Source organism: Macaca thibetana, chromosome 8, assembly GCF_024542745.1.
Source record: "Macaca thibetana thibetana isolate TM-01 chromosome 8, ASM2454274v1, whole genome shotgun sequence".
Classification (NCBI taxonomy): Eukaryota; Metazoa; Chordata; class Mammalia; order Primates; family Cercopithecidae; genus Macaca; species Macaca thibetana.
Genome location: NC_065585.1, coordinates 25,952,598 through 25,960,165, shown reverse-complemented (window position 1 = coordinate 25,960,165; position 7,568 = coordinate 25,952,598).

Sequence of the window (7,568 nt, the reverse complement as noted above, 5' to 3'; positions counted from 1 at the left end):
CTGTATATAAAATTTAGCTCCAGAATTTCATAGAAACTGGTTTTTCAATGTTCTCCCTGGTGGATATCAAAAAACACCAACTGTGTGCAATTGAAAATTCTCAGTTATATACAGTAAATATTTTGATATTTGCTAGTGACAAGAGTTGAAAAACTAGTTTCTATAAAACACTGGAGCCAAACTGTCATATAAACAAAAAGATGAGTCGATGTGCTTCTTTGGATAATATTGGTTATTCCACGAAAAAAAAAAAAAAAGAGAGAGAGAAGAAAAACAAAAAGAAAGAGATTGAGCTCATTGACGTTCAAATGAGGATCCATTTGAACAGAGAAGGTTAATGAGTACACAGTGTGGGAGGAGTCCTGAGACAGTTTAAGGCCATGAAACAAATGCAATGTTTAGAAGAAAATGATAGATAATTCCACTTAATGAGTACACAGCAGACTAATTATTGCAATGAAAAAATGTTTAATTAAAAAGAAGTCTGCTTTCTAATGATTGTACTGACTGTAAACCAGTTTAGAAAATCCCAAAGACAGCCCAAGACATATAAAGACTGCAGGGAAAGTTTACACAAAGAAGATAAGTATATTTGTTTATTATTATGGTTTAAAGTTAGCATTCTAGCAATCCTAGCCTCTTTTAATACAATGTTCCCTGATCTCTTAAGAAAACAGCCAGTTGAACATGGGAGAAGAGATTACTTGGAAACAAAAGTAAGTCATAGCAGAGTCATTTTAATAAATTATAATATTAATTCAGAGAAAATATATTTTAACACAAATTTGTTTTAAAAATGTGAAATTATAGCAAATTCCATTCAGGACATTAGTGCCAAAATCCATTCATGGAATCAAAATATCAACCAAGCCTATACAGCTCCAGTTTGTGGTGGGACTTGAGAAAGACAGACAAGGAATATTTTCACATTCTGCTTCACTTCAACAACCACCAGTGTCTCAATGGACAGGGCATGCAACTGGAAGAGAGTAGAACTAGGAGTTTCAAGACAGGGCTGCAAAATGTGACTCTTTCTGCCTCTGATTTCTCTGTGAGAATAAGTGTGTGTGTGTGTGTGTGTGTGTGTGAGAGAGAGAGAGAGAGAGAAAGAGAAAGAGAAGGAGAGCAAAAGCAAGAGCAAGAGCAAGACAGAGTATGGATAGTGTTATCAGTTATCAATTTCAATCCAGGGAAATCCATAATCATTCATTTTCTGGGCCTTTTCTTACCTTGACTTGCCCACTTCTCTTCCTCTTCTCAGATAAATGGAGAGATGGAAGCAGTGTTGTGCTGGGGTCAGCCTGTACCAACTCATGAGAGTTGTCAAATTTTTAAGTAACTTGCAAGCTGCCTATGACAAAATTTATAGCCATCATTAAAGTTTAAACTATATACACTTACAAGTAGATAAATTGTATTAGAAACAAAAGTGATAAATATTCAAACTCAACAATTTTGAAGTTTTCCCTGGAGCTTATCTACACCTGTCGTTTCTGTAGAGTGTATGTACTACTGCACATCTCTTTGTAATTCCACCCTCAGTGACTTCACATTGGTAGCTTGAAATTGACAATGGCAGAAATATTTACACCACAGAATAAGCATGTGCTAGAATTAAGAGCTCCCCTCTACCCCCGGTGGTTGTTAAACATTTACCAACACATCACTGGATAGAGGCCATCATGAGGAATGGAGCCATGGTGGGTAGATTCTATGTTTAGAGGGTGGCACTTAAGCTCTGCCTGCTGTTGGAGCAGAGGGAACTGATAAGAGGTGAGTCTGCAGAAGAAAACCCAAACAGATGTGATATCAATGCACTGGTATTCTGAAGAAGCTAGTGAGAGAGAAGTAAAGACTCTGGCTAGGAACTGTTGAGATGAGAATTCAGAAAACCCAACAAAATCAGAAATTATAAAAAAGTAGACAGATGGTGAAACCACAGAAAAATTATTCAACTGAGTAGATCAGCATGTTTTATCATTTGGGTATCAGACATGGACAAGGGAGAAGCATTTTAAAGCAGGTACACTGATTTCCACATTTATCTTGCATCACTTCAAACATAATTCTGTTCTTCTGAAATTATTTCTCTTTATTCAAAGCTCTCTAACCCTCAATATTTGATCTGCATTTAAAAAGAAAGAAACTGGATTAAAATAATTTACATTGAGATACAATTAATGTTCCTGAGTACTAGGATCAATGTTCACACACACATACACATGAGGGCGGGGTGTTGCTAGAATAGCATTCATTGATAAAAACTATTGGAAATAGAATCAGTAGCAGATCGATAGGTTCCTAGTTGTAGCATAACCATTCATAAAAGTTACTAAACTTTGAGCTGTGAAGTTTTAATCATGCTACATGATTAGAGAAGCATTGTTTCCCCTTCCCTTGTGTGATTATCTGCTATGATGTGGCAGACACTTGGCTCCAACTGTATCCTGCTTGTTTATTTTTCATGAGTAGTGAGAAACAAGAGTCTCTGTCCTGGGCATTGAGGTCTAAGCCTTGTAGCTTCAGTTATATGATATATCAAACTAGCAGTAGGAATTGTACCATCAGGGTTTATGGTTGGAGACACATCAGTCCTCCCCTGGCATGATCGAGGGTTGGAGCTCAAGCCTTGCCTTCAACTAGGATTGATCACTCTGAGAACTGGGACATAACCAGCTAGCACAGAGTTTGTACAAAGTCAGCTCCTTTTCTGGGAGGTCAGTCTGCAGGGGATCATTCTTGGACAAGTTTCTCCTTCTTTTTCATTGACACACATACCCCGGATTCTTCAAGAGACTCTTGGAATGTAATTGATGAGTTAATCAACACAGAATAATCTATATTAGATGACAGTTCAAGTAGTTTTCTTAAAAAAAAAAAAAAAAAGAAGCCAAGACAAATAGGTGTTCTGCTGTCTTTTCCTCTGTCTTGCAGAACACTTCATTGCCACCAGAACAGTTCTTCACACCTTAAAAACACCCAAGACAGGGATAACAGACTTTTTTCCCCAGTGTCAACTGCTCCAAGGAAAAGTATGCTACAATTGATTACTGATGTCTGTCATGGGTGTAGGGGTAAAAGGTTATATGACACATACTATATATTGGTCATTTTACCTATCTTTCTGGCAAATTATTCTTCCCACTTCAAAAACCATATCTTTTAGGCATCTGTCTCCTTAAAAACCACAAGTTAGACAAGGGAATGTTACTCAATGCTAGAAAGAAATGAGCTAAGTCATGAAAAGACATGAAGGAAACAAATGCATATTACTAAGTGAAAGAAGCGAATGTGAAAAGGCAACATACTGTATAACTCTATATCTTGTTCTAGAAAAGACAAAGCTATGGAGACAATTAAAAAGTCAGTAGTTGTCAGGGGGCAGGAGAAAAAAGGGATGAATGGGTGGAGCACAGAGGATTTTTAGGGCTGTGAAACTACTGTGTCTGATACTATAATAGTAAATACATATGTGTAAACCCATATAATGTACAAAACTAAGAGTGAACCCTTATGCAAACTATGGACTTTGGGTGATAATGGTGTGTGAATATAGGTTCATCATTTGTAAGAGATGTTAACGACTCTAGTGGGGAATATTGGTAACGGAGTTGGCTATTCATGTCGGGGTTAACGGGGTATATGAGAAATCTCTGTACCTTCCACTCAGTTTTGCTGTAAAACTAAAACTGCTCTTAAAATAAAGTATTTTTTAAAAAAAGAATAAAAGTTCCAATAAGCTACTGATCTCTGCTATGATCTTTCCAACGGTTATGCCCTTATGTGTGATATAGTTGAAGGTAAATTAACTAAATAGGCTGTATTTCTCCTTGGAAAATGTTGTAGTTAGGCTAAATTTGGTTATGTCTAAGGCTTGAAAAACATTGATAGAAGAAATTCACTGGGGAAAGATTTATTTCTCTCTTCTGGTGAGACAATGCTAAGTGAGAAATTGGCCATCTGAAATGTGTTTTCCTCTGTAAAAGTAATGGCAACACCTGTTCCCTCTTGCCTTTGTAAACACCAATGCATTTCTTTATTTTATGGATTCCAAAGTCATTTTCTATTGGGTGAATTTAAACAATTACCAGAATGAAGAGGCAACATAATGTATATTTCAGGAATAATTTTTATGATGTGTGCTTTATTAGTAATGATGTTTAGCATTTATTAAGTGCTTACTATGAGTTTGGTACTGGGATAAGTCCTCTGTAATCTGCAGAATAGCACTGCCTCTCTACAAAAATGTGATCAAAAATATAAAAGCAAGGGACTCATTAGAATACATAGTGTTCTTTAAATTTTGAAACTAGAATATTTCCCCACAAGTTTAATAATTTTTATTTTCCTGTTATGGTGGCATAAACCTGTAGTCGCAGCTACTTGGGAGGCTGAGGCAGGAGGATCACTTGAGCCAAGGAGTTCAACTCTGCAGTGAGCTGTGATAGCACTACAGTACTCCAGCCTGGGCAACAGAGGGAGACTCCGTCTCTTAAATTTTTTTTTTAAATAATTTGTTCACTCTCAGCCATACTTACCAAAATGACTGAGTACTCACTAAATATTTATTATGACATCATATTTATGAGCATTCGGAATTGAAATCACATCCTCTAATTCATTTTGCCTCACAATAACCTCAAAGGTGGATAAAGACAGGAAAATAACCCCTATTCTATGGATGAGGAATGCGCCTTAGGAAGGTTAAATAATTTGTTCAAGCTAAGCAAGTCTTTTCTCCAAAGTTTGTAAATTTACCCCCTCACCATACTACTTTCCAATTTAGTTGCTGGTTTCAACATTTGTGTACCAGTTTATTCTTTATGTAGCACCCTGAGTTACCTCTTTAAAGTGTGGGCTTCATAAGGTCACTCCTCTGATACTATAATGATAAATACGTAAGTCTAAACAGATAGAATGTACAACACCAAGAGTGAACCCTTACGTAAATTATTGAGTTTGGATGATGATGTGTGAATATAGATTCATCATTTGTAACAAATGTACCACTCTGGTGGGGAATGTTGATAATAAGTTGGCTATTCATGTGTGGGGGAACAGGATATATGATAAATCACTTGAGCCCTGTTGTAATAAATATTTAGTGAGTGCTCAATTATTTTGCTGAGCAGGGTTGAGAGTGAACAAATTATTTCTAAAAACATTTTTTAGGAGATGGGCTCTGCTGCCCAGGCTGGAGTACAGTAGTGCTATTAAAACAGGGAAGGTTCCCTTTTCCCCCTCATAGGGCATGCGATGGGGGTGTGGCTCATTTCTTCAGTGCCCTGCTGCTCAAACCTCTAGGGGAGCATACAGACGGGCAGGCTGTGGGGCTCCGACCATGGCAATGTCTAGGGGTGAATGTTTACAGCTCCTGAAATCCCAGTGGGCGTGCGTTACAGGGTGCTCTTTTAGTTTGCCGTCTATAGGTGGCTTGTGTTAACCCGCTCAATTAGACCCTCTACTTTGTGGCAAGGATGGAGGGCTTTCTGTATCCTGGGTTCTTGCTTTGGTGTACTGGAAGAATCAGATCACAAGTGGGCTTGGAGAATGAGTGCAAAGTTTCATTGAGTGGAAGTAGTTCTCCACCGATGATGTAGCCAGAAGGGAGTTGGTTTTCCCCTGGAGTTGGGCAGCTCAGCAGCCAACTGCCCAGCCAAACTCCGCCTCGTCCCACCAGTCGATGGCCTGCTGGCGTGCAGGTGCCTGTCAGTGTGCTCTTCTGCCAGCGTTCTCCTCTGGACGTCCTCTCCAAAATCAACTGTTTGCATCTTCTTCAGCTGATGTGCTCCTCACAACGTTGTGTCTCTGCTTTGCTAGGATCTTGGGTTTTTATAGGCCCAGGATTGGGGTGTGGCAGGAAGGCAGAAGTGCCTGTCCTCACCTAACTCCATGGGGGTGGAGCCCTAGCCAGGGACCGCCCCTCCTCTACCCAGCACTTCCCTTCCCCACTTCTGTATCATTTAAAGGGACCACACTCTTGCCTTCCCAGCATTCCCATATCACTGTCATAGCTCACTGCAGCCTTGAATGCCTGGGCTCAAGTGATCGAGTTCTTTTAGAGTTCTTGGGATTAAGTTCATAATCTGAAGCATGAACCATAAGGCTCTGGAGGACCAAAGCTTCATTTAACTCCCTGGCTTCATCTCAAAATACATAGATTTCACTCAGTTTTTCACCACCTAGCTCCTTCTTGAATAACAGCCTTCACATATGCTCTTCTCTTCATTTATAATGCCCCTTCCTCCTCCACTCTTCAGTTGTCTAACTTTTATTCATCCTCAGGAGCACTTTGAGTCACTTACCCCCGAAAGGTTTCCCCAACTTCCCACATTAGGTGAAGATTCTGTCGTTCACTCTTATGCTTTCCATATAAAGAAAAAAGTTTGACAAGGTCTTTTAGGCTGCCCAGCATAAGGGCCAAGCCTTTATTTGGCCAATTTTCCAAAGTATATGTTATGGTGAGAAGTAGACCCCAGCTCTGGCGATGGAGGTCTAAAAGTAGATACCTATGTTCCCGTCTTTCTTTTCAGCTAGATTACAGATGGATGAGCTAGGTTTACCAAGTCAGATGCACGTGCTTCCAGTTTTTAATGAGACGCTGGTGACCCAATGAAGCATGGACAGAAGAGCATTTATTCTCAAGGAGGTGACAGTGGCTGCACCAACATCCAGTTTTAAGGGATCCACAGAGATAGTAATGGCTTTAGTACTGATGGTGGAATCCTTGGTCCAGTTCTGGCAGTGTAAGAAGTGGAAGGCACAGATTTTGGTGATGGGTGAAGTTGAGTGTAGTGTTCTCACTAGACTGTTTCTGTAACTTAATTGTGGCTGTGAGTTTGGGTGTGTATCTGACCTTATTCCTGTCCACTTTCTGAGCTTGGTTTCTCAACCTTCCTGCCAAGTCCATGAACGAATACTACATGTCTTTAAAATAAATTATCTTTCTGTTTAAATCAACCAGATTCAGTTTCTATTGCTTGCAACTTAGAACTCTGACTGATAAAAAACATCCTTGCCCTTTACAACGTTTACCATAATTTTAAATAAATAATGATTTTACTGATAACTACATCTCCCACTGCACTATAAGCCCAATGAAGATTAGGCCTCTGCCTATTGTATGCACCACTGTATCTCTAGTGCCAGACTTGTCACATAATAACCACAAAATAAATTTGTTGAATGAAAGAATAAGTTAATATGTGTACAACACTGTGCCTAAATGGTGGAGAGAGTAGGGGACAATAGGGCATACAAAGGAAGATCACAAACATAATCCTCCACAGGCCAGACACAGTGGCCCGTGCCTGTAATCCCAGCAGTTTGAGAGGCCAAGGCAGGAGAATCACTTGAGGCCAGAAGTTTGAGACCAGCCTGTGCAACACAGCAAGACCCTGTTTCTACAAAAAAATTTAAAAATTAGCCAGGCCTGGTGGCACATGCCTACAGTCCCAGCTACTCAGATGGCTAAGGCATCTTACTCAGATGGCTAAGGCAAGAAGATAGCTTGGCCACAGGAGTTTGAGACTGCGGCAAACCATGATCGTGCTACCACCCTCCAGTCT